The 27,624-nt window shown below is 47.8% G+C and overlaps 1 protein-coding gene across 3 annotated transcripts in view; it reads right to left on the bottom strand.

The window, feature by feature from the left end:
* The window catches only part of SCYL1 (SCY1 like pseudokinase 1), an 846,426-nt gene that overhangs the window by 756,212 nt on the left and 62,590 nt on the right, over window positions 1-27,624 (bottom strand). The window lies entirely within an intron of this gene.

The following is a 27,624-nucleotide window of genomic DNA, read 5'->3' as shown; positions in this document are numbered from 1 at the left end:
CAGATTTTGCTCAAACTCGATGGTAAGAGCATCGAGGAAGTAAGGCAAAGGGAAGATTGAGATGAGCAAGACAAAAAAGATAAAGAGAAAAAATTGAAAGACGATATGACGAAAAGAAAGGATAGATAGAGACGGGAACAGTTGTATCAAGAGGAACAACTGAGAAAGCAGGAAAGAGCAGAGGAGCAGAGAAAGTATGACAGAGGGTAATCGAAGAACGAGAAGAAAGGAAAAGAATGTAGGAAGAAGAACAGAAATTAAGGGATAAAATAATGCAAAGACTTCGAGATGAGGAAATACGAAGGGGAAATGAGAGAAGAGAAACCAAGAGAAAAGAACGAAGGGTAAGAGGAAGCAAGAAAACAAAGAATTTGATGAGTTGAGAAGGCAGAGAGCACGAGATAATGATCGTATGGAAAAGGAAGTAATGGATCCTAACCCAGTAGTGTCATGGGCAGACAGAAGAGTTCTTCACAGCACATGTGCCAATAGCAGGTCAGTCTAGAGCAAATCTAGAGGATGAGTTTGACTCTAGAAACATTGGGGATGCGATCGATAAAGTCTATCATGTTATGAGGACTAAAAGTGCTGCAAGGTAAGGGTAAAAATGATCGGCTCAAGAGTACGCAGCTGTACGACAATGAGGAAGCCTGATGAGGTCCAAAAAGGCTGAAACATATTTGGGGATGCTTGTGGTCTCGTGGTCCCGTGCAGAAGGGATGTGACCTAGCAGTTCGGGCAGGACTGCCCCTTTTGGGGTGGGACCAAGCCTGATTTGCATATGGTCTTTCCCCTTCTGTAATGGCTTGGCAGGCGTAGAACGATGGTCTGGAGGGTTGCCCAGAGCAATGCCAGTGGTTAAGATGCATTCTAAACCTTCCAGCCACCACCTCTTTGTTTTTGCTATGTCACCCCGAGTGGGACGGGTATGCCCAGATGTGGGTCCCGTGCCTGCTGGGCCTAGAGACCCAAGCTACTCCTCACTGATTAGGCCCAACAAAACAAGGCTAAAACATGTTTGGGGATGCTTGTGGTCTCGTGCAGAAGGGATGTGACCTAGCAGTTTGGGCTGGACTGCCCCTTTTGGGGTGGGATCAAGCCCGATTTGCATATGGTCTTTCCCCTTCTGTAATGGCTTGGCAGGCGTAGAACGATGGTCTGGAGGGTTGCCCAGAGCAATGCCGGTGGTTAAGATTCATTCTAAACCTTCCAGCCATCACCTCTTTGTTTTTGTCATGTAGTTTCTAGCCCAAGGAGCTGGCTTTTAGAGACGAAGAGGAGAAAAGTCACACGAGGTGTGGACAGGATATGTCAGACGAAGACAGAGCAACCTTCCATGGGGAATAGGAAGGTGATGCATGTGGCACTGAAGGGTCTTTTTCAATGGATAAGGAAGTATCTCGGGCGTTAGAATAATTGACACGGCTAAACCGACCTAAAGAGCAATCCCATGGTCAGGGGGGGGGGGCTCGCCACCGGATGTGAGCAGGCTAAGGTCACTGCCAGGTAGAAGACGGAGTGAATCCATTGTTCCTGGTACGGATAGACAGATGATGGGTGATGAGAGTTTGGGATTTCACAGTTTCCTTTGTTAGAGAAAGGAGGAGCTAGGCCACAGCATATACCTTGACCACAAATGGATAAGGACAATTTAAGGTGTAAACTCCAGAGTTTAACTTCTGGCACTGGGAAATGGATACATGAGTTAGAGAAAATGACAGGAGGAAGCACGTTAGCTATAGGGGACATTAAAGGTCTCCTGATTGCTATCTTTGGGGAAAGGGCGGGATGACGTCATGAGCAGGGTATTCTAGTGTTACCACAGTGAATACCGCTCATGATGGAGCACTATTTAGTAACTGTACAGTGTCGGTCTGGAAAGCGCTTAGAGTACTGTATCTGGATACGTCAGATATGGGAGCTATAATGGCAAAAAAGATGCAGGAAGGGGACGATCCGCTTGTTTACATTCAAAACGTCCAAGAGCAGTGGGACTTGGAGACACGGGAAGCTTGGGGAAAATCTATACCTATATTTTATCACATATTGTGCCAAGGGCTGTCAGATTCAGAGTGCAGAAGCAGGTCAAGAAATTGGTGGGCATAGAAGCGAAGCCATAGTCAGAAATACAGCTGACCACTGCGCATTATTGCGGGCTTCTGCAAGAGAAGAATCGAAAGAGACGATGTTAGGAAAGATGAAGAGGCAAAGTTAGTGCAGAAAAAACTATCCAAGTACGCCATTGAAGGGGCAATGTTGATTAGTGGAGACGGATCAGGCTCACAGCAAACAACAGGCATGCCGCAGGTGAATAAACAAAGGGAGGTTGACCAAAATAATAGTGGATTTGCACCACAGGGAAGGGAAGGCTTTCGAGGTAGGGGATTCCAGAATAATCAGGGAGGCTTTCAGAATAATCAGGGAAACTTCCAGAACAATCAAAGTGTGTTTCAGAACATGCAGAACGTAATCAATGCATGCAGGAGGGGCAAATTAGAAGACCTCAACCTACATGTTGGACATGTGGTATGACAGGGAATTTTGCTCGCATGTAGTCAAGGAATCATGCAGAATGGGCAATTCTCAAGAGGGGAGGGGGACTATAAACCCGACTGCATATTCGCAGCAGAATGGAGATGGGTTTGCTCGGAATCAAACAGTGCAGCAGACATAAGCGCCGAGAATGCAGAAAGACGTTCAAACACAGCAGGCAATGATGAATCCGCCATAAGGACAGTCACCTATGCAGACACAGCAGAACACAAACACGGGACAATTAATGACTCCTAGAATAGGGGGTGTCGCTATTGATGGAAGAAATCCTTTCACAGGTACGGGGATAAGAATGTGCCCATAATAGGACAGCTCACTGGGAGACTTGATGTGTTCGAGACCATCTATAATGCCTAATCCTCAAGAGGAACCGAGAGTTGACGTTAATATAGGGGACACATTTTTTTCGTTTTTAGTAGATGAGTGTGGCACGCTCATATATACGAGAGAGGTCATTTTCCTTGCAAACAATCTTTGGCATCCGCCGCGTTCGCCACTCAAGAAGGCTGATAGCATAGTGATGAGGTGTTCCATAACTTTATTTATTGAGTATGCATTATTTACCATTTTGGAGAAACCTAAGGGTACGTCGACTTCTAAAAGGGCTTCTGCCTATGAGGTAGTGATATTGAATCCGGCAATTAAAATAGTCCAATGCAGAACAGTGAATCCTGCCATGTTTGTAGCAGAACAACTGGCAGAAGATGAGCATGCACAGGATTGCCTGAACTATGAGGAATTCTATGATGAACTCCCGAAGGTGAAGGAAAATGCGCTGGCAGCTGGGGAGATCCTTTTTATTGATGGTTCTTTCAGAATCGATCAAAATGATGGACAGAGATATATGGGTGCCGCTGTGGTGAAGCACAGGGCCAATGGAGAATTTGAAGTACTGATAAGTGCATAACTACCGTCTCACTTTTTGGCACAGGCTGCAGAATTAGTGGCACTGATTATCGCGCTCAAGAACCATGCAGATCAGGAAGTAACAGTGTACAGTGACTCCGCCTATGTGACGTCGACAGTACACGCAGGGCTAGCATGTTGGAAAAGGAGCAGACGGCACTCCAGTACAACACGCAGCCTTATTGGACAGGCTTATTAGAGCACTACAACTCCCAGTAGCCATCGCAGTCGTTAAGTGTGCAGCGCACCCTAAAAGGGCAGACTTTATTTCATGTGGAAATTAAAAAGCAGATGAGGAAGCAAAGTGAATTGCATGTCCAGAAGATATCATGTCATTTGACACGCCTGATGTGAATGAAAGCATGCTGGTGATGAGGAGTGTGTATGAGTTTTATAATAATTTATTTAGGCCTCAGCTAGCAGAGATACAAAGGAAAGTGCCCCAAGACGAAAAAGACTTGTGGACGAAGAGAGGGTGTTCTTTAAACCCCTCTGAGGCATCGTAGCGACAAGACAGCACTGGTAAACCAGTGATGCCTGTAGCCTTATTAAGGGTGGAATTGGAACAGCTACACTACCCTGCGCACGTTATTAGAGCGAGCCTCGCCGCAACAATTGCGGATGATTGGTTTGTTCCGAATATAGTAGAACAAGATTGCATTTATGTAGTAAATTGTATCATATGTCAAAAATGTACTGCTGGGCATACAATGTGCACAATTAGAAGAGTTATTCTGAGACCGAATGGTCCCTTTAGAATTTATATAGCAACTATGTCAACATGCTGCAAGTATGTAATGGATATACATATAAAATAGTGGTAGTATGTCCCTTTTCGAGGTGGATTGAAGCTGGACCGTGCACACATCCAGACGCCACCTGTGCAGCCACATTTTTAGTACCAGAAGTGTTTCCTAGATGGGGAATATGTGAAGTATTGAAATCAGATAATGGCCCTCATTTTATTATTGAATTCTTTGAGCAAATAGGCTTGTTGCTAAGTTTAAAGCACACGTTTTAATTGGCGTATCACCCGCAAGCGAATGGTGTCTGAAAGAGACTCAATGGCTTGCTTAAAGAGAGAGTAGCCAAATTGAAATTGACCCTGAAGAAAGGATGGTTTCATTGTCTACCACTGGCATTGTATGCGTTGAGAAATCAGCCAGGTCCAGACCACCATCTTAACCTTCACGAGACAGGGAGGCGAATGAGGACACCTCTCACACCTCCATCTAGAACTAGAAATGATGCCCAGCCGACAGCAGAATTATTAGGAAAGGAGTTCCGTGATTATCGTACATGCATGACCTTAAGTATCTCTGTCATTTCAGATCAGCTCAAGCGGAAGGGGTGTGGGGCAACTCGGAACACAGAAGGAGATGTTACCTCAAACGGAGTTAAAGGGCTATGTCTTCCCAAACCTTTTCTCAGAGATGCGGTCTTAATCCGCAACTTCACTAAAAGGTGGCACAAGCCTCGTTTTAACAGCCCCTTCATAGTGGAGGACGTTACACCGTCTGCAGTCAAAGTACAAGGCAGACATAATTGTATTTTTCTCTGAGACGTGAAGATCTATGCTGGAGAACCCCCTTGATCCCCAGCACCATCAAAAGTAAACATCAGGGAAGAACCACAGCACGTGCAGACTAGGTCTATGATGAGGAAGGAGGACGTAGAGCTGGTGAACAAAGATAAAGAGTTCATTGGACTGTGGCTTGTTTCGGACAATCTTTTCAGTCCCTAAAAAAGGAGTTAAGGGAAGTTATTTGTTCTTGAGCCACAGGAATTTGTTGACATTGGACTGAGGCATGCTTAAGCCTTGATTGAAAAAAATAAAGATATGCCAGATTCGGAGTACCTTTTCGACGACTGGATGAAGGACCAGTTCACAGATTCCATTTTCACTGAACTTCTTTTTGGAGGGGCCTATGGTGGTGCCCAATGACAACGTTTCACAGATCGTTCTTGCAGTTTTTCTGTTCATTTTGCGCGCTTACCCTGCACTTGTGGGGAGAACTACTAGCGTTCATCTGTTCTTGCAAGATTCTAATATTGGTCCAATTGTGAGGAGATTGCTTGCAGCTATCATTGAGCAAATATTTCAGCTTCCGGAGTTCAGTGGGGAAAACACAAATGCCCCATCACCAGAGAATGTGCGTAGACTGGTAAGTTTGGTGTTTTACTATCGGATTGAAGAATGTCCGCATCTTGTTGGGAGACAAACTGATGTCAGAACTTTCCTGAGAGATCTGAGAAACAATGCAACACTGAATGAGATTGAGAGACTTCATAACACAAGTGAACGGGTACTCTGCGAGAACATGGAGAACTGAAAGACTTTTGAGGGAGAAGATCCAGAAGTCTACTGATTGAGGAACTTGTTAATGTTGAAAGAGAATCTTCATGTCGTCTGATCAGAGGTCAATTTGTGGTAGCCACTGGGAATTTGTGTTCATCATCGTATAGCCAGCTGTAGCTGATCGAAAGTAACTTTTGGAGCCGGGACTGCAGCTTCCAGAAGTAGTGCATGATGTTGCCCTATTAAAGATTGTTTTTCTATCCTTAAAAAGTCAAATGGGCGGCATCAATAGCAACTTTGTCATGGCAGATCACGAGACGTCCACATTGTGCAAAATGGTATTTCTGCAAGTGGTCCCATCTATGTATAATTTACTCTTGCATTTTGTTCATAGTGATACTGCTCTCATTTACAGTACGCACTGCTTATTATATATATATATATGATACATTACTCACCGTAATCGTATTTCTGATGCTTGTATCTGCTTAGATTCACATGCTGTGCATAGGCCGACATCTAGTGGAAGCTGCGGAGTATTACAGTTTGTTTTTCGAAACTCGAAAATGGGCGTCGACACAGGCGTGCCAGTAATACTATCCCTAGTGTGACGTCCACTGTACCCAAGATCCCTCAGGCATCTAGGATCCTCAGATTGTATTTTTTCTGACATGAGGAAGCATGAGGAGTAGCGCGAGTACAGATAATCCAAGCAGATAGACAGAAAGGTAAGACTACAAGCAATCATGCGCCTTCTCTCGGAGGGGAGGAAGGGTGTGTCGCATGTGAATCTAAGCAGATACAAGCATCAGAAATACGATTACGGTGAGTAATGTATCCCTTCTGAGGCTTGTGGAATCTGCTTAGATCACATGCTGTGCATAGATTAGCGAGCAGTACCAGAAGAAGGAGGTGGGATGTGAGAAGGGTCATGAGCAAACAGGTGTCTTAGAACCGCTTGTCCCACCTGTGTATCTGTCTTGGAATGAGTGTCAATGCAGTAATGCTGAGTAAAAGTGTGAATAGAGCTCCAAGTAGCTGCTTTGCAAATGGTGTCGAGGGGAACATTTGCAATGAAAGCCAGAGTGGCCCCAATGCCTCTAGTAGAATGGGCCCTTGGCGTAAAAGGCAGAGTTTTTTCAGAAAGAGAGTAACACAGCTGTATACAGTTGATAATCCACTTCGAGATCGCGCCTTTAGAGACGCGATCCCCTTCTCTGCCTGTAGCTACGGAGACAAACAGTTGATCTGTTTTCCTTAGCGGTCTGGTTTTATTTACATAGTAGAGGACCGCCCTACGCACATCAAGGGTGTGTAGTTTCACCTCAGCTGAGCTTTGCGGGTTCTGGAAGAAAGCCGGAAGCTCGATGGACTGGTTTACATGGAACTTAGATATAAATTTAGGTGAGAACCTAGGGTGTGTGCGTAAAACCAGTTTGTCTTTGTGGATAGTAAAGAAAGGATCCTGCACTGACAGAGCCTGAATTTCACTGACCCTTCTTATAGAGGTAATGGCTACTAAGAAGGCCGTTTTATAAGTCAGGTGTTTGAGACTACTTTTATGCATGGGTTCGAAAGGGGGGCCCATGAGCTTAGCTAGCACCACATTGAGGTCCCATCCTGGCGGTGGGTTCGAAATAGGAGGGTGAAGTCTCTTTACTCCTTCCATGAAGGCTTTAACTACTGGTACTTTCCACCACGATACTTTGTTATGGGATGTGGTGTAAGCCGAGAGGGCTGCCAGGTGTACTTTCAGAGAGTTAAAAACCAAACCTGCGTCCAGCAGGTGGAGCATGTATGTTACAACGTTGGAAGGAGTGCAATCAACTGGGTTGATTTGTTTATTCTGGCACCAAATAACGAATCTCTTCCACTTGTCAAAGTAACAGTGCCTTGTGTTTGGTTTCCTGGATTCTTTTAGGATGTCCATACACCTCTGTGGTAAATTGAGATGGCCAAACTCTATGACCTCAGGAGCCATGCTGCCAGGTTCATTGAGTTGGGTTCCTGGTGCACTGTTTGACCTTGTTGCTGGGACAGTAGGTTGTACCAGGCTGGGAGTTTGATGGGCTCGCACACCGCCATCCTGCGTAGGTGTGGAAACCATGGTTGTCTCGCCCACATGGGAGCAACTAGGATGAGCGTCATCGATTCCTTGTTCATCTTGTACACCACCTTCCTGATGAGGAGTTGGTGGAAAAGCGTACGCAAACATCCCTGACCAGTTCATCCACAGGGCGTTCCCTTGGGAGTCTGGCTGGGGGAACCTGGATGCAAATCCTGGACATTGTTTGTTTTCGCTTGTGGCGAATAGGTCTATAGTGGGGAAACCCCACTGAGAGAAGAGATCTTCTACGATATCTCTGTGAAGGACCCATTCGTGTTCTTCTGGGAGGGAGTCTCTGCTTAGGGCATCCGCTAGGGAATTGAGCTCCCCTGGAACATGTTGTGATGACAGGAAGATGTTCCGTCTGAGTGCCCATATCCAGATTTTCTGGGCAAGCTTGGACAGATTTGGCGAACGAGTCCCTCCTTGTTTGTTCAGATAGAACATGGCTGTCGTGCTGTCCGTCCGGATCTGCACCGACAAGTTTAGCAGATGGGGCTCGAACGCCCGAAGCGCTCGGAATACTGCCAGAAGCTCTAGCAGGTTGATGTGGTTCTTGGCTACTGAGTGAGACCAGAGACCCTGAGCTGTGTGGTGGAGATGGTGAGCTCCCCACCCAGTCAGGCATGCATCTGTAGTCACCACTGCCTGTACTTCTGGATCGTAAAAGGGTTTTCCCCTTGCGAGATTCTCTCTTGTCCACCAGTGTAAGCTCTGTACGAGTGTTGGCGAAACGACCACTAGATCGTCCCACTGACCACTTGCCTGAGACCACTGTTTCGCCAACCATTCCTGCATGGGACGCATGCGCAGACGCGCGTGGGGGACCAGGTAAATGCATGACGCCATCATGCCCAGTAACCGCATTGCTTTGCGTACCAATATTTGTTGACCTGACTGATAATGTGGAATTTGCAGTAGTATATTCTGAATTCTCTCTTCCGAAGGGAAGGTCAACCCTTTCTGAGTATCTAGGATTGCTCCTAGGAACTGTTTTGAGGTGCTTGGCACCAGACTTGACTTTTTCTCGTTGATAGAGAAGCCCAATTCGTGGAGGAGGTCGATAGTCCTCTGAATGTTTGACCTGCAAATTCCTGGGGTTTCCCCCGTTATGAGCCAGTCGTCCAGATAAGGGTACACTGGGATTGCCTCCCTGCGTAGGTGTGCAGCTGCCACCGCCAGTACCTTGGTGAATACCCTTGGTGCTGAAGCTATCCCGAAGGGCAGTACCTTGAATTGGTAGTGGCGACTGTCCACCTTGAAGCGCAAGTATTTTCTGTGTGCTGGGAGCATGGAAATATGAAAATAAGCATCTTTCATATCCAAGGTTGCCATGTAATCCCTTTTTTAGGAGGGGGATTACCTCTTGTAGCGTGGTCATACGGAATTTTTGGGGCTTGACATACTTGTTGGCAGGCCGTAAGTCCAATACTGGGCGCATTGTCAAATCTTTCTTTGGCACAAGGAAGTAAGTTGAATAGATACCCTTGTTTACCTGGTGTCCTGGGACGAGTTCTATCGCGTCCTTTTCTAGCAGAATGGCGATCTCCTCGAGAAGGATCTTCTGATGTTCTAAGGAGTGTATTCTTTGTCGTGGAGGGTGGTTCTGGGGACGCTGCAGTAATTCTATACAATATCCTGTGGACACTGTTGACAGCACCCATCTGTTTGAGGTGATCCCTTCCCAAGCCTGGGTGAAGTTGGAAATGCGTGCCCCTGCTGGGGTTGCGTGAGAAGGGACCCTGAACTGAGCGTCACTGCTTTGGTGGAGGCGTGCCACCTCCCTTATTGGGGCTGCCTCTGCCTCTTCCACGACCTCTCTTGTTACCCCTGCCGTAACTTTGGGTAGACTGCTGGTTGTTGTTCCATTGTGTACTCTGTCCTTGGGCATAGTTGCCTCTTTGTGAATTTTGGCCGCGTGGGCGACGAAAATTACTGTTCCCCCTCTGGTTAGGGGGTTTGTTGGTAAGCTGGCCAAGGGATTTGAGTGTCTCGTATTCGTCCTTGGCATTCTTAAGTGCGTCTTCGACCGCTTTCCTAAACAATAGATCGGGTTCCACCGGCTTGTCTATTAATGAAGCCTGGGTTTCTGTTTTGAACCCCGACTGCCGTAACCACGCATGTCTTTTGATAACAGTACCTTCTGCTATCAATCTTCCTGCGTTGTCCGCGGCGTCGAAAGTTGCTTTTAATATGCAACCAGACACGGCTCTCCCTTCTGCCGAGATCCGAGCCAACTGGCCCTTTAACGGTTCAGGAGCAGAGGCTATGAGCGCCGCGACCTCTTCCCATTGATGGCAGTTGTAACTTGCCAACAGGGTGGTGGAGTTTGCAATCCTTGCTTGGTAGGCGGACGTTGAGGCTACCTTCCTGCCAAACCCGTACAGTTTTTTGCTCTCCTTGTCGGGAGGAGCTTCTGACGACGATAAGGGTGTCCCAGCCCTCTTCCGAGTGTTGGTAACCACTAGGGAGTCTGGTTTAAGATGTCCTCTTATATAAAGAGGGTCAGACTGGGCTGCCCGAAAAAGTTTTTCGACTCTGGGGTTGACGGCTCCGGTGAGGTTAGGATTCACCAGGGATGGATCTATTCTACGTTGGATGGATTTAAGGATAGGGATGGTCTGAGCGACCGGCCTCCTCTCTCCCACCAACTCTTCTGCGAAGTCCCTTTCCTCCTGTACACCGTGGGTGTCGATGTGAAAATGTTCTGCTGCGCGAGCGAGAACTTCATTAAGGAGGGGCTGGTTATCAACTGGCGAGTCGGTAACTGGGGCTTCGCTCTCTACCGGGGAATCTACTCTGTAAATTTCCTGCTCATCTTCTACCTCCTCCAGGTCCTCATCATCCGCATAGTATTCAGTCCCGGTTTGTTCCTCCATAATTCTAAACTCCTGGTCCCCTTCAGGGAAAGGCTGTCCTTGGTATTTGGGGTGTGGAGTAGAGTATGGAGTAGAGTAAGGCTGCACCTCGAAGGGTTCAGGTCTTTCGAACCGGGCCTTTTTACTTAGGGGGATAGGACCAGAGGAGCCTGAGGGTGTGGCCCCTTGAGGGTCATACGAAAGGAAATGTTCTGGGTTTTTGTCATAAAAATCAGCTAAGGAAGACATCCTTGACATGACCCTGTCTATGTCTTCACTGGACCATTCTTTGGAACAGGGTATGACTTTAGTAGGCAACTTAGAGGACTTATCAAGGGTACCCTTGCTGGATGTTGATGTCCCAGTAGATTTGTGTTTGTCTGTCTGCTTAGGGTGGAATGATGGTCTTACAGGAGTGGAAGGCTGTGCTTTCCGCTGTTTCCCCCCATCCCCGTGCGTGGAAAAATGTTTTCCCTGCCCCTTGGAGGCCCCAGAGACTTTCGACGCCTGGCGTCGAGGGTCTGGAGAGGTATCTGTGTTTCGAGCGTGGGGCCTCGCTGGTGTTAACTGCGGCCTCGGTCTCCTGGAGCGCGGCCTGGGGGTGGAAGTCGTCTTCGTCTTCCGACGATCGAACTTCCGTTAATCTAGGGAGCGAGGCACTCTTGGCAAGAGTGGATGATTGCCTTGCGTCATGAGGCGATCTCGATCGAGAGCGCCCAGAGGACACCGAGTCGGACCGTTCTATCTGTGCCTCTTTCCGAGAAGTCGACGTCGTCGAGGTTCGGTTGGACTTAGTGTGTTTAGTGTGTGTAGGGTGTGTAGCGCTTGCGTCGCCGGGGGTCTTCCCCATAGCCGCCCTGCCGGACAACCTTCCGAGGTCGGGGACCTGCGCTCGGCAGTCTTTCGACGCCGTAATGCCCTCGCCGTCCGAAAGTACGGCGTCGCTGCCATCGCTGAAGGCGCCCTCCGCTGCCATGGCCGCCTGCCTGGCAGGTGGGCCCAACGCTTTGTCGAACGGTCCTTAAGTGTCATAGGCTTAAACCTACTACACGCTCTGCAGTTTGCTTTGGGGTGGTCCCTCGGCAAGCAGAGATTGCACGTGGCGTGCCTGTCGACCCAAGGGTATTTGCGGTTGCACTTGGGGCAGAATTGGAAAGGGGTACCCTCCATACGCACCTTGAGGCAGCGGGCTGGTAAGTGTAGGAAATATATAAGGTGTACCTATGTACCAAGAGTGAAGAGTATGTACCACCCCCCACTCTCCCTACTTGCAGGGCCGAGGCCAGCGGCCTACTAGGCCCGGGCCGAGGCCAGCGGCCTTCCGAGGCCCAGATCCGCCGTGCAGCAGCCGACGGTCGATGTCTTCTCCAGCCGTCGTCGAGTGTCGACGTTGGGGTGGGGAAGGATGTTAATAAATAATTTTTAACTTCAATAATTAGCAAAAGTATGGCTAAGGCCAGGGGACTCCGCAAGATGCTTCCGACCAGTATGGCGGAAAAAAACAATCTGAGGATCCTAGACGCGTGAGGGATCTTGGGTACAGTGGACGTCACACTAGGGATAGTATTACTGGCACGCCTGTGTCGATGCCCATTTTCGAGTTTCGAAAAACAAACTGTAATACTCCGCAGCTTCCACTAGATGTCGGCCTATGCACAGCATGTGATCTAAGCAGATTCCACAAGCCTCAGAATATATATATATAAGTGGGGCAAAGATTCCGGTGTATCCTCCTGTACAAGAGAATGGTACAGATGTGGCAACTACTAGGCAGTCGATCCCCTATGTAATTGTTCCTACTCTAGTGATGCACACGAGGGCACCTGGTCCTATGATGAATAAGCCTGAGTTACCTTTTAGAAGGAGATCACGTATGGAGATTAAGTGAGACATTTTTATGCCTAAATATTAAGTTGATAAGATGAACCTTCAGGAATTTTCTCCTACACAGGGAGTACATGTAAAGACACCCAGTCCACTGACAAATGTTCCTATGATTGGTCCAGTAAGAAGAAACTATGCTGACATACTTCATGAGATGGTTAGAGAAGCTCATAAGAAGAGGATGAGATCTAAGAGAAATGCTAGGGAGGATGATCATGAGCTGAATGATTACCTGGACAGTACGGCACACTTGGGGAATAACATACGGTCTTGGGGAATAACATATGGTATCAGCAGATGAAGGAAGTGGGAAGAATGTCCGCATCTTGTTGGGAAGACAAACTGATGTCAGAACTTTCCTGAGAGATCTGAGAAACAATGCAGCACCGAATGAGAATGAGAGACTTCATAACACAAGTGAACGGGTACTCTGCGAGAACATGGAGAACTGAATGAGACTTTTGAGGGACCTCAAAGGAGGAATGCTTCGTATGTGCACTCCTGCCTTGTAGCATGGGGATGTTTAAGCTCTTCATAGCTATTGAAATAAGACGTTCAGACAGCGCATAGTCTTTCCCACATAGCACTCTGCCGTACAAGAGGCCAGTTCATGGGCTGAGATGCCCATCTCAAATGGGCAACTGAATCGACAGATCCAGATGAAGATGATTATATCCAAGACACGAAGACAAGAAATGGAAAGAATACAAAGAATCTTGTGTACAGATACGGAAAGCCTGGAGTGAAAGGAGCTGAAATCAGATGAGAAGTAAACAAAAGACTGGAGAGTCCAGGAAAATCTACAGAAGAAATTCATAGATGGAAGAACAGAGGTCAAATACAGATCTGGGGATTGGTGCCATCACCAGAGGCTGGGAAGAAGAAGTGGTTATTTGCAGATCCTAGGTGATCATTGGTTGTTACCAGCCAGTAATTGACATTGCGCAAAATGGATGTAAGCCATTATGGCCAAGACTTGCTAAACTACTGACCTGGGTCGAAGATATAGGAGGACCCTTGCAGATAGTGCCTTTGGAGAGTGCATAACTGTGCTTCAGAAACAATAGCACAAGAAAAGTTGGAGAGAATCAAAACTATGGTCGAATCTTTGAAGTACCAGAATTGAAACTTGGAACAGTAGTGATCATGGATCACTATAGGGCATGCAGATGCAGAGCTTATATGAGGCTACCCAAGGAATGGGGAGGACGATGCTCAATGGTGAATCTTCATGTTCCAGCGTTGCTGATTCCTAAAAAGTGATTTGAACATTGACAGATGCTCACCTGAGGAAGAAGAGATCTGTGGAGCCGATTAGTCTAATAAAAGTCTAATAAAGAGAGAAAACTATTTCTCTGCTAAGTCAATAGAAGCTTTTGACTCCATCCCTTATGAGCACAGACTGTTCAGTCAGACTTCGTCAGTACTCGCGATCTTTATGCCAAGAATCCAGGTTGGAGCAAATACCAAATGGCTGCAGATTACCAGATGGGAGTTGCTGCAAACAATCAACACAACCATAAAGGGATTCAATACTATCAGAGAAGAGATGAGAGCCATAAGACTGATGACTCTTCAGAATAGATACGTCTTGGACATGATCACAGCTATGGATGGAGGTGTTTGTGCAAAAATCAGAGAATCATGTTGCACACTCATACTTACTCAGGATGACGAGAATGGCACCTTGACAGAGGCCATAGAGATGCTAACAAAGCTACACGTCCAGATGATGGACGAACTAGAAGACATTGCAGATGACAGTTGGTTTGGATCACTCTTTTCTTGGGTTCCACAATGGATAGCAGACATGTTCAAGTTCCTTGGAGTCCTGATCTTGTTGGTGTTGCTTGGATTTTGTGTGATCAAGATAATAATCACACAATGCAAGAAGACAGTAAAGAAAGCCATAGGGATGAAAATAATGATCGATGTTGAATCATGATGGAAGACCAGAGACTTGACAGATGAAGACATAAGAGACTTTGTGAAGGCCAGTATCCATGCACCTGAGGGAATAAAATTCCTGTATCCAAAGAACCATAAGAAGTATGTGGGAAGATGGATCTATTGGAATTCAAGTGGACAGTGCATGCTCATGACGTGGAACAAGGATGAACATGTGAAATCAGCTGGATGCCCGAAGAAAGTCAAAGATATGGATCCCAAAGAAGCATTTCTTCAGACAAGGATGTCTAGATGTGAAGGATGATGGGAGAGCGGTCGATGAATCGCCCAGAGGGGCAAGTGTAGAGAAGGAGCTAAGTACCCCCAACTCAATCACCTCACCCATCTTGCCTATATATTGGGAACCAGAGTGTGAGACACGTGCGGTACCAGTGAAAATGCCGATATCGAAGAAAATCCTGGAAGCAAGGTTCCCATTGCGAAAACCATACCTGCATACAAGACTGTATGATGGCCATTTGAATGAAATCCTGGAAGAAGCAGAGCCAATGAATGACGAAGACGAATGGTGACATCATACAGAGTCGAGCTGACGTACATAGAAGAGATGTAGAGACTAAAGAATGCGGATATTCTATAAGGCATCAAGAAAGTATCGAAGATAATTGGTATCTTGGGATCAAGATGAAGAAACTTATGCTACAGAAATGATGAAGATGTCAAGCTGTTTACACGTGTACAGATGCAAGGGAACGCAAGCAGACAAAGTATTCTTAAGGCTAGCTAAGTAGTGAATAGATTGCGGCATGAATATATATATGGGATTCCACAAACATCAGAAGGGATACATTACTCACCGTAATCGTATTTCTGATGCTTGTATCTGTTTAGATTCACATGCTGTGCATGGGCTGACATCTAGTGGAAGCTGCGGAGTATTACAGTTTGTTTTTCGAAACTCGAAAATGGGCGTCGACACAGGGCGTGCCAGTAATACTATCCCTAGTGTGACGTCCACTGTACCCAAGATCCCTCACGCGTCTAGGATCCTCAGATTGTATTTTTTCTGACATGAGGTAGCATGAGGAGTAGCGTGAGTACAGATAATCCAAGCAGATAGATAGAAAGGTAAGACTACAAGCAATCATGCGCCTTCTCTCAGAGGGGAGGAAGGGTGGGTCGCATGTGAATCTAAGCAGATACAAGCATCTGAAATACGATTACGGTGAGTAATGTATCCCTTCTGAGGCTTGTGGAATCTGCTTAGATCACATGCTGTGCATAGATTAGCGAGCAGTACCTGAAGAAGGAGGTGGGATGTGAGAAGGGTCATGAGCAAATAAGTGTCTTAGAACCGCTTGTCCCACTTGTGTATCTGCCTTGGAATGGGTGTCAATGCAGTAATGCTGAGTAAAAGTGTTAATAGAGCTCCAAGTAGCTGCTTTGCAAATGGTGTCAAGGGGTACATTTGCAATGAAAGCCAGAGTGGCCCCAATGCCTCTAGTAGAGTAGGCTCTTGGCGTGAAAGGCAGAGTTCTTTCAGAGAGTGAGTAACACAGCTGGATACAGTTAATAATCCACTTCGAGATGGCACCTTTAGAGACGCGATCCCCCTCTCTGCCTGTAGCTACGGAGACAAACAGTTGATCTGTTTTTCTTAGCGGTCTGGTTTTATTTACATAGTAGCGGACCGCCCTACGCAATCTAGGGTGTGTAGTTTCACCTCAGCCGAGCTTTGAGGGTCCTGGAAGAAAGCCAGAAGCTCGATGGACTGGTTTACATGGAATTTTGATATAAACTTAGGTGAGAACCTAGGGTGTGTGCGTAAAACCAGTTTGTCTTTATGGACAGTAAAGAAGGGATCCTGCACTGACAGAGCCTGAATTTCACTGACCCTTCTTATAGAAGTAATAGCTACTAAGAAGGCCCTTTTATAAGTCAGGTGTTTGAGACTGCTTTTATGCATGGGCTCGAAAGGGGGTCCCATGAGCTTGGCTAGCACCACATTAAGGTCCCACCCTGGTGGTGGGTTTGAAATAGGAGGGTGAAGTCTCTTTACTCCTTCCATGAAGGCTTTAACTACTGGTACTTTTCACCACGAGACCTTGCTATGGGAAGTGGTGTATGCCGACAGGGCTGCCAGGTGTACTTTCAGTGAGTTAAAAACCAATCCTGCATCTAGCAGGTGGAGCATGTATGTAACAATAGTGGAAGGAGTGCAATCAACAGGGTTGATTTGTCTACTCTGGCACCAGATAACGAACCTCTTCCACTTGTCAAAGTAACAGTGCCTTGTGTTTGGTTTCCTAGATTCCTTTAGGATGTCCATACACCTCTGTGGTAAATTGAGATGTCCAAACTCTATGACCTCAGGAGCCATGCTGCCAGGTTCATTGAGTTGGGTTGCTGGTGCACTGTTTGACCTTGGTGCTGGGACAGAAGGTTGTACCAGGCTGGAAGTTTGATGGGCTCGCACACCGCCATCTTGCGTAGGTGTGGGAACCACGGTTGTCTTGCCCACATGGGAGCAACTAGGACGAGCGTCATCGATTCTCTGTTCATCTTGTTCACCACTTTCCTGATGAGAGGAGTTGGTGGAAAAGCGTACGCAAACATCCCTGACCAGTTCATCCACAGGGCGTTCCCCTGGGAGTCTGGTTGGGGGAACCTGGATGCAAATCCTGGGCATTGTCTGTTTTCGCTTGTGGCGAATAAGTCTATAGTGGGGAAACCCCACTGAGAGAAGATATTTTCTACGACCTCTCTGTGTAAAACCCATTTGTGTTCCTCTGGGAGGGAGTCTCTGCTCAGAGCATCCGCTAGGGAATTGAGCTCCCCTGGAACATGTTGTGATGACAGGAAGATGTTCCGTCTGAGTGCCCATATCCAGATTTTCTGGGCAAGCTTGGACAGATTTGGCGAACGAGTCCCTCCTTGCTTGTTCAGGTAGAACATGGCTGTTGTGCTGTCCGTCCGGATTTGCACTGACAGGTTTAGTAGGTCGGGCTCGAACGCTTGAAGCGCTCTGAATACTGCCAGAAGCTCTAGCAGGTTGATGTGGTTCTTGGCCACTGAGGGAGACCAGAGACCCTGAGCTGTGTGGTGGAGATCGTGAGCTCCCCACCCCGTCAGACATGCATCGGTAGTGACTACCGCCTGTATCTCGGGATCGTAAAAGGGTTTCCCCCTGGACAGATTCTCTCTTGTCCACCAGTGAAGGCTTTGTACAAGTGTTGGCGAAACAACCACTACATCGTCCCACTGACCGCTTGCCTGAGACCACTGTTGCGCCAACCATTCCTGCATGGGACGCATGCGCAGGCGCGCGTGGGGGACCAGGTAAATACATGACGCCATCATGCCCAGTAAACGCATTGCTTTGCGTACCGTTATTTGGCGACCGGACTGATAATGCGGAATTTGCAGTAGTATATTGCGAATTCTTTCCTCTGAAGGAAAGGTCAACCACTCTTGAGTATCTAGGATTGCTCCTAGGAACTGTTTGGAGGTGCTTGCCACCAGGCTTGACTTTTTCTCATTGATTGAGAAGCCTAACTCTTGGAGGAGGTTGATAGTCCTTTGAATGTTTGTCCTGCAAATTACTGGGGTTTCCCCCGTTATGAGCCAGTCGTCCAGATAAGGATACACCGGGATTGCCTCCCTGCGTAGGTGTGCAGCCGCCACCGCCAGTACCTTGGTGAATACCCTTGGTGCTGAAGCTATCCCGAAGGGCAGTACCTTGAATTGGTAGTGTCGACTGTCCACCTTGAAGTGCAAGTACCTTCTGTGCGCTGGGAACATGGAAATATGAAAATAAGCATCTTTCATATCCAAGGTTGCCATGTAATCCCCCTTTTTTTAGGAGGGGGATTACCTCTTGTAGCGTAGTCATACGAAACTTTTGGGGCTTGACATACTTGTTGGCAGGCCGTAAGTCCAATACTGGGCGCATTATCAAATCTTTCTTTGGCACAAGGAAGTAAGTTGAATAAATACCCTTGTTTACCTGGTGTCCCGGGACGAGTTCTATCACGTCCTTTTCTAGCAGAATGGCAATCTCCGAAAGGAGAATCTTCTGGTGTTCTGAAGAGTGTACTCTTTGTCGTGGAGGATGGTTCCGGGGACGCTGCAGTAGTTCTATACAGTACCCTGCGGATACTGTTGACAGCACCCATCTGTCTGATGTGATCCCTTCCCAAGCCTGGGTGAAGTTGGAAATGCGTCCCCCTACTGGGGTTGCGTGAGAAGGGACCCTGAACTGAGCGTCACTGCTTTGGTGGAGGCGTGCCGCCTCCCTTGCTGGGGCTGCCTCTGCCTTTACCACAACCTCTCCTATTACCCCTGCCGTAACCCTGGGTAGACTGTTGGCTGTTGTTCCACTGTGTACCCTGCCCCTGGGAATAGTTAGATCCTCTCTGGGAATTTTGGCCGCGTGGGCGACGAAAATTACTATTCCCTCTCTGGTTACGGGGTTTATTGGTTAACTGGCTAAGGGACTTGAGTGTCTCGTATTCGTCCTTGGCATTCTTCAGTGCGTCTTCGACCGCCTTACCAAACAACAGATCAGCTTCCACCGGTTTGTCCAACAATGATGCCTGGGTTTCTGCCTTAAAACCAGACTGCCGTAACCACGCATGTCTCTTGATAACAGGGCCTTCTGCTATCAATCTGCTGCGTTGTCCGCGGCGTCAAAGGTTGCTTTCAAAATGCAACCAGACACGGCTCTACCCTCTGCGGAAATCCGAGCTAACTGGCCCTTTAAAGGTTCAGGAGCAGAGGCTATGAGTGCAGCGACTTCTTCCCACTGATGGCAGTTGTAGCTGGCCAACAGGGTGGTGGAGTTTGCAATCCTTGCTTGATAGGCGGACGTTGAGGCTACTTTCCTGCCGAAACCATAGTTTTTTGCTCTCCTTGTCGGGAGGAGCTTCGGACGATGACAAGGGTGTTCCAGCCCTCTTACGAGTTGTTAGTGACAACTAGGAAGTCTGGCTTCAGATGTCCTCTTATATAGAGAGGGTCAGACTGGGCTGCCCTGAAAAGTTTTTCAACCCTGGGATTGACTGCTCTGGTGAGGTTCGGGTTCACCAGGGACGGGTCTATTCTTCGCTGAATGGACTTAAGGATCGGGATGGTCTGGGCAACAGGCCTCCTTTCTCCCACTAACTCCTCTGCAAAGTCCCTCTCCTCCTGGACACCGTGGGTGTCAATACGGAAATGTTCTGCTGCACGTGCGAGAACCTCGTTTAGGAGGGGTTGGTTATCGACAGGAGAGTCGGTAACCGGGGCTTCGTTTTCTACCGGGGAATCTACTCTGTAGGTTTCAGGGTCTTCCTCTTCCTCTTCCTGGTCCTCATCATCCCCATAGTATCCCGTCCCGGATTGCTCTTCTAACATGCCAAATTCTTGGTCCTCACCAAAGGAAGCCTCTCCTTGATACAGTGAGTATGGTCTTGAGTATCGTTGTACCTCGAAGGGGTCTGTAGACCTCATCGGTGTTTCAAACCGGGGCTTCTTACTCGGGGGGGGGATAGGATCATTAGAGCCTGAGGGTGTCGCCCCTTGTGGATCATACGAAAGGAAATGGTCTGGATGGATTTTTAATCGTAAAAATCAGCCAAAGAAGACATCCTTGACATGACCCTATATATGTCTTCACTGGACCATTTTTTGGAACTGGGAATGACTCTCTCAGCAAGTCTCGGGGATTTATCTTGAGTAGATTTGATTTTACACATATCAGCAGACCTGGTCTTGTCTGTCTGTTTAGGGGGAGTGGTGTGTTTCACAGGTGTGGAAGAGTGCAAAGGCTGCTTCTTCTGCTGTTTTCCCCCCTCCCCGTGAGTGGAAAAATGTTTTACCTGTCCTTTTGTGGCTCCGTAGGTTTTCGACGCCTGGCGTCGAGGATTGGGGGTAGGATCCCTGTCCTCCGAGCGTGGGGCCTCGCTGATTTTGTCTGCAGGCTCCGACTCCTGGAGCGCGGCCTGGGGGTGGAAGTCGTCTTCGTCCTCCGACGATCGAACTTCTGTTAGCCTAGGGAGCGAGGCACTCTTGGCAAGAGTGGATGATTGCCTGGAGTCATGCGGCGATCTCGATCGAGAACGCCCAGAGGACACCGAATCGGACCATTCTGTTTGTGCCTCTTTCCGAGAACTCGACGTTGTCGAGTCTCGGTTGGACTTTGTGTGTTTAGTGTGTGTGGTGTGTTAAGCGCTTGTGTCGCCGGGGTTCTTCCCCATAGCCGCCCTGCCGGACGACCTTCCGAAGTCGGGGACTTGCGCTTGGCTGTCTTTCGAAGCAGTAATGCCCTCGCTGTCCGAAAGTACTGTGTCGCTGCCGTCGCTGAAGGCGCCCTCCGCTGCCATGGCCGCTTGCCTGGCGTGGTGGGCCCAACGCTTCGTCGCACGGTCCTTAAGTGTCTTAGGTTTAAACCTACTACACGCTCTGCAGTTCGCTTCGGGGTGGTCCCTCGGCAAGCAGAGATTGCACGTGGCGTGCCTGTCGACCCAAGGGTATTTGCGATTGCACTTGGGGCAGAATTGAAAAAGGGTACCCTCCATACGCACCTTGAGGCAGTGTAGGAAATGTATAAGGTGTACCTATATACCAAGAGTGTAGAGTATGTACAACCCCCACTCTCCCTACTTGCAGGGCCGAGGCCAGAGGCCTTCCAAGGCCCGGGCCGAGGCCAGAGGCCTTCCGAGGCCCAAATCCGTCGTGCAGCAGCCGACGGTCGATTTCTTCTCCAGCCGGCATCGAGTGTCGAAGTTCGACATTGGGATGGGGAAGGATGTAAATAAATTAATATTTTTGCAAAAGTATGGCTGAGGCCAGGGCACTCCGCAAAATGCTTGACCAGTATGGCGGAAAAAAACAATCTGAGGATCCTAGATGCGTGAGGGATCTTGGGTACAGTGGACGTCACACTAGGGATAGTATTACTGGCACGCCCTGCGTCGACGCCCATTTTCGAGTTTCGAAAAACAAACTGTAATACTCTGCAGCTTCCACTAGATGTCGGCCTATGCACAGCATGTGATCTAAGCAGATTCCACAAGCCTCAGACATATATATATATATATATATAGTGAAAGAACGAATCTCCTGTTCAGGATACATGAACAGAACAAGGAAGACGTCAGAGGTCTATTAGAAAATAGTATTTTAAATACACGCGAGGCTCAATTTTGTGTTCTTAAATCACGTGGAGGGATGAAGTTGGACGAACATGATGGATGGATGAATATGCTAATTGGTGGGAAGCTATGGTCAAAGACTAGCTCGCCAGAACCTGGACGCCCAGTCTGCGTGCTGCTAGACGTAGGTGGAAAAGTACTGACAGAGGTTAGAGTGCCGACCAATGGTAGAGGACCGCATGATTAAGGGTCCTATAGTTTGTGTAGCCAATGAGACGTTGTGTATTTAGTGATGTTCATAGTGACCTGTTTTAGGGGAGGGCTTAGTTGCCCCACCTGATGTTAAGAGACAAATCACTTTATCTCACTGCCTTAGACAAGTATGGATCATATAGTTAGATATTCCCTTAGACCCTATCACACTTGACATTAGGTTTTTTTAGTTTGCCACATAGGATGTTAGTAATACGCAGATAGACGTCACCTATAATGATTTTTTGCTATAAAAGAATGTTTTTCTTCAAGATGCATTGAGAGTTCTTACGCCAAGACATCTGTTATACTCCCTGTTTTAGAGAATTGATATTAAAACAGTTATCCTTTTTGCCAACTACCTGAGTCGTTTTGATTATTGATGTTTGAGTAACTTCTGCATCCCCATCCATCTCGAGGGTATTGCTACCTCATATTAAAGGGCTGGAAGACCCCAGTTCAGACTTGTTCAATGACAGCATGCCATTAGATAGTTGGGAATTGTAGGACTCTAATCCTCACAAGATGAATTTGTCTCTCCCAAAGGGGTCACCACTTCCCCTGGACAGCCATCTCCCCTGTGATCCTCCCTCATGTTACCACCCCCAGGGTTAGGATCAGGCAGGAGCTGCCTTCCACTGACCACATGGGAGGAGATCCTAGGCTGGTGTTCAGTGACGACGACACAGGATTCATCACAAAACCCCCTTCCAAATTCTTGTAGGCGCTACCGGAGACAGGTAGGTACTGCAGGATTCTATCAATACACTGGAAGATGCCAAAGCCGAAATGAAGGAAACAACCGGGTTCCAGGCTGCACAACAGTGAATTTATTTGGCAGTTGATGCACCAAATGGCAAAACCATGTAAACTTACTTTTATACTGGTGCCTGTAAGAGTACAGATGAGCAGTCATGAACAACTGTAAGCTCCACCCAAACAACCCTCGATGCCCCAGAGTCCCTTCCTCAGGAACTGAAGAAACTGAGGTGAGGATGCCAAAATCCTCCAGTCATCCTAGGATTGAAGGTATTGCCTCAGGGAAGCCTGATTTAATGAGCGAGGCTCTGGAAGATCGAAAACCAGAATCTCTCTGGCCACAGAGTTGCCACCAGAATCTTTGTGCAAGGCCCAGACTCCCTGAACTTCCTTAGTACTTTGCGAATGAGGGGAAGTGGCAGGGGACGCATAAAAGGTACATTCCCTCGCAAGGAATCGCCAGACCATCGCCTTAAGAGTTCCTGCTCAGTCGTGGGACAAATGGAGGGCCTTTCACATGGCTGTGAGGCGCAAAGGCGACTATGAAGATCCAACCACACCTCGCAAAGAGGGTCTGGGCCAAAACTGTGTAAAGTCCCACTAGAGGACTGTGACCGCCAGCCTGCTGAGGGCATCCGCTTTTAGATTCTGCTCCCCCAGAAGATGGAAGGCTTATATCTGAATGTTCAGTCCAATGGCCCACTCCCACATCCCCACCATCAGATCCACACATAGAGAAACCCGTTACCACCTTTCTTGTTCAAATAAAACATTGCAATCATATTCTAAGTGAGAATCTGAATGCATGCATTTCCAATGATGGGCAGAAAGGCTTTCAAAGTGTTGAAAACAGTCTGTAGTTGCAGGACACTGATAGGGTGTAAGTGCTGGTCCTACTTGCAGATTGTCCAGTCTCACCACCCAGCCCATCAGGGACAAATTTGTGGTGATAGTCCATGAGCAGGGAAGAGTCTGAGAATTCCACCCCCTCTTGAGATTGGCTTGGTCGTCCTACCACCTCATACCTGATTGCCAAGAACGGGGGTTCAGGAACTGCAACATCACTAACAGGGAGTGAGACACTTGTGACCAAGCCAGGTAAAGTTGGGTCCTCCCTCATCTTGGAGCCTGGAAGAGAGCTTGGTGGAAAGGATGCAGGTAGCCATAAGGCCCAGCATCATCTGGAACCAAAATGCTGTGGTCAAAGAAGTAGCCAAGAAGAAAGAGCAAGTCCCGAGAATGCCCTATATCCTGTCCTCAGTCAGAAACACCCTAGCAGGGCGACTATCCCAAACAAAGCCGATGAATATCAACCTCTAAACTGGTGAAGCAGGACAGAGAAAGAAGCCTTCTCCTCCAATTGGACTGTGAACGCCGACCAGCCAGTCATCAATGTCAGGTTAAATGCCACTGCTTACACCATCTTGTGCTTACACCATCTTGGTAAAAATGCAGGATACGGCAAGGAGTCTAAAGGGTAGGACCCTGTGCTGAAACTGGTGCCTCCCAAGACAGAAGAGAAGAACACTTTGGTGTGGTTGCCAAATGGGCAAATACAAGTACGTATCCTACAGAAGGCAGAATGAATTGGCGCAAAGTGATAATCTTAAACCTTTACAAGGCCATGGAGGTATTGAAGTAGAACCAGTACATGATGTTGCGTAGGCCAACCTGGTTGTCCTTGAACACAAACTACCTGGAAAAATAACCTGTTCCCCCTCTCCCCGTCTGATTTTCCAGAAGCTACGGGCCTTGAAAGCTAAAGATTGTTTTGAGCGGTGTGAGAGTGGGCTGAGGAGAAGGGGAAGTAAGAGGCAATCCCTGCCACCTGGCCATCGAAAAGGGCCATGGTGCACAAGAAAGGACTGTTAGGCAGAAACCTGTGCAGTTCCCTCTGGGACCACTGCAAAAGCTTTAAGACTACAGGTGTTGGCAGTAAACCCACTTGGTAGCAGTCCGCACCGCACAGATTCACTGTGGTAGCTGTGGCTGAGCAGTCAGACTTCCCTCAAGAAGAGTTAGGCAGTATACAGAGGATACATAATAGGTACAGAGGTACAATAGCACAAGCAAACACTGACCAGAGCTAGGTGTAAAAGTATAAACTTATTTATTAAAGGTACACTCATAAATTACACTAGCACATTAGAAAAGATAAGAAAGTCAAACACAGTTACTATTACTCATATGTACATCCCTAATCGTTTGTTGGACAATTCTAAGTTAACACCACTTATATCCAACCAGAGGTGAGCGCTTAACGTTAGATGGTACTCCAACAAGTATTACCAAAAGGGAGGGAAAAGGCAGAAATAAAGAGAGCAGTAAGGTAAAACACTTTTCACATAAGGTTAGCAAAGACAGTCAATAGTGGAACAAGGAGAATTAGTTAGGGGCCCGCATTAGAGGGAGCCAGGCGAAAATGTGCCCAAGATCACACAATGTCACAAGTCTTTGCAGGTGAGTAGAAAACGGTTTTACTATGGTTCTGAAAAGTTTAGTTAGGGTGTCCCAGACCTACCCAGGTTCGAGAGCCGAGGGCTAAATCTACCCCGTACAATCGGTGGCAAGGGAGGCCGGGCGGAACACAGTACCTTTAAAAGTGGAAAGATTCCTCCAGCGGTGGTAGTCGTTCCTGGTAGTGGGTGCAAGTCGCGGCGTCGTCCCGAGGAAGAGGTGATCTCGACGGGGAGGAAGGCTGCAGGTCGTTGCACTACCAGGGATGAGGCCAGCCGTGGAGTTCTCCGGTCACAAAGGATTTTTACCCCTCTTTCGCGGTTGAGGTAAAAAGTGGTATCCCGGTTGCCGGGGTGCTTGGCACAGGCAAGGCGGCCACGAGATGCTTATGGACGGCGAAAAGAAGGCAGCAACTGGTTGTCCCCACCAGTTAAGGGAAGAAGACTCTCTGGCGGGAGATCTCCTCTGTCGTCGGGAAAAGTGGTGAGACGATTCTGCAGGGCTTCACCGGTGGCGTCGTCTTGGCAGGTCGGCTCGGCTTCTCCCTCTTCGGCTTCTTAGGTCCTGTGGCGACTTCTGAAGAACCAGTTCCAAAACCCTGCTTTTATGCAGCAAACCCCCATTCATACAGCCTAGCTGTCACTCAAACATGCTAAGTGGTGAGCGGGGTGGCTCACCACTTGGGCCAATCACACTAGAGTGCGACCTGAGTTGGCAAGGCAACTCGGTCCAGGGTGCCTAAACCCCCTCCCACACCCCCTGTGGTACCCAGACAGAATGGCACCACTTTGGAGGGCTTCTGTGCAGAAGCCCGCCAAAAATGGAACAAAGGCTCGACTCGGGTTCAGGGTTACTGAAGTGAACCTAGACGCCATTTTGGCGGCGAGTTCCGGCAAAAAAATCCCAACCAGTGAATTTATATTAAATAAATAAACCGGCGGTATCTTTAACATTGCACCAAAAAGTGGTGCATCAAAAACCAATGGGAAATCCCATTGGGAAATATTCCGGTGGAGTATTTCCGTGGTATCCACTGCCACCAGCCAGAACTCGGCGAGGGGGGACGGGACAGTACCCCCTCGACAACAGACCCAGGGGCAATCTAATTGCCCCTACCAGTACTTCCACAGTAAGATGGTCTGTACTGGTTAAGTTCCCAAGTTAAGACTAGTAAAGTCAATGGTAACTTTACAGACCCAGGGAGACAGTAGTCAGTCCCAGGGTGTGGAGTCTATGTTTGGGGGTCTCTAAGACACCCCTGTGCTACTGCACTCAGGGTGCTGTGTAACACACATTCAAAAACCAATGATGGCCTATGGGGAAAATTACCCCCTAGCCCATAAGCACATAGCAAGTCACAGAGAACACTCTCAAGTCATGTCCAAGAGTGAGGATAAAAGAGTCTCACTCTTGGCAGGAGAAAAAAATAAACCCCACAAAATCCAGCAAAGCTGCTGGGGGACTCACTAGGTTAGGAAATTCAGCCTAAACAGAGAATTCTTCCTAACACTCGCCCCCCCCAGACTAAGGGACAGGAGGATTTAATCCACTCCTGGATGAACCTCATGCCTCTAGTCGATGACATACATCCTAGAGAGTCCATCAGCATTTTGATGGTGACACCCTGACCTGTGCTCAATGGTGAAATCAAACCCTTGGAGGCAGATTGACCATCTCAATAGTTTTGGATTTTCCCCCTTCATTTGCATTAACCATCTCAAGGGTTGGAGGTCAGTCTGAATGACAAAAGTAGAACCATGCAAGTATGGCCTAAACTTCTTCAGTGCCCACACAATAGCAAAGCATTCTCTTTCGATTGTTGCCCACCTTGTTTCAGGATCCTTCAATTTTCTACTGATGAAGCAAATGGGGTGTTCCCTACCCTTCTCATCCAGTTGGCTAAGGACTGCACCTATACCTACATTGGAAGCATCAATTTGTACAATGAAAGTTTGGTGGTAGTCAGGAGCTCTGAGTACTGGAGCTTGGCAGAGAGCTTTCTTCAGGTTTTCAAAGGCCTGATTGCATTCCTCAGTCCATTTGACCTTCTTAGGGAATTTTGGAGAGGAGATCACATTCAGAGGAGAAGCTATGGTCCCATAGTTCTCAATGAAATTCCTGTAGTACCCAGTGAGGCCTAAGAAGGCTCTCACCTGGGTCTGAGTAGTAGGTGTTGTCCAATTTTGCACAGCTTCAATCTTGCTGAGCAAAGGCCTTATTTCTCCACCTCCTACCTCATGTCCAAGGTAGACCACTTTACTCTGACCAATTTGGCACTTGCTTGCCTTTATGGTCAGATTGGCCTGCTCAAGAGCCTGCAAAACATGTCCTAAGTGGGTCACATGTTCTTCCCAGGAGTGGCTGAAGACTGCAATGTCATCCAAGTATGCCATGCAGAAGTCCTCCATCCCAGCCAGAACTTGGTTCACCATCCTTTGGAAGGTTGCAGGTGCATTTTTCAGTCCAAAAGGCATAACCTTGAATTGGTATAGGCCAACTGGGGTAGAA

This window comes from Ambystoma mexicanum, chromosome 2p (genome assembly GCF_040938575.1).
Source record: "Ambystoma mexicanum isolate Mex_15411 chromosome 2p, UKY_AmexF1_1, whole genome shotgun sequence".
Taxonomy (NCBI): Eukaryota; Metazoa; Chordata; class Amphibia; order Caudata; family Ambystomatidae; genus Ambystoma; species Ambystoma mexicanum.
The sequence above is the reverse complement of the archived record's forward strand: the minus strand, read 5'-3'. Positions and strand labels throughout refer to the sequence as shown.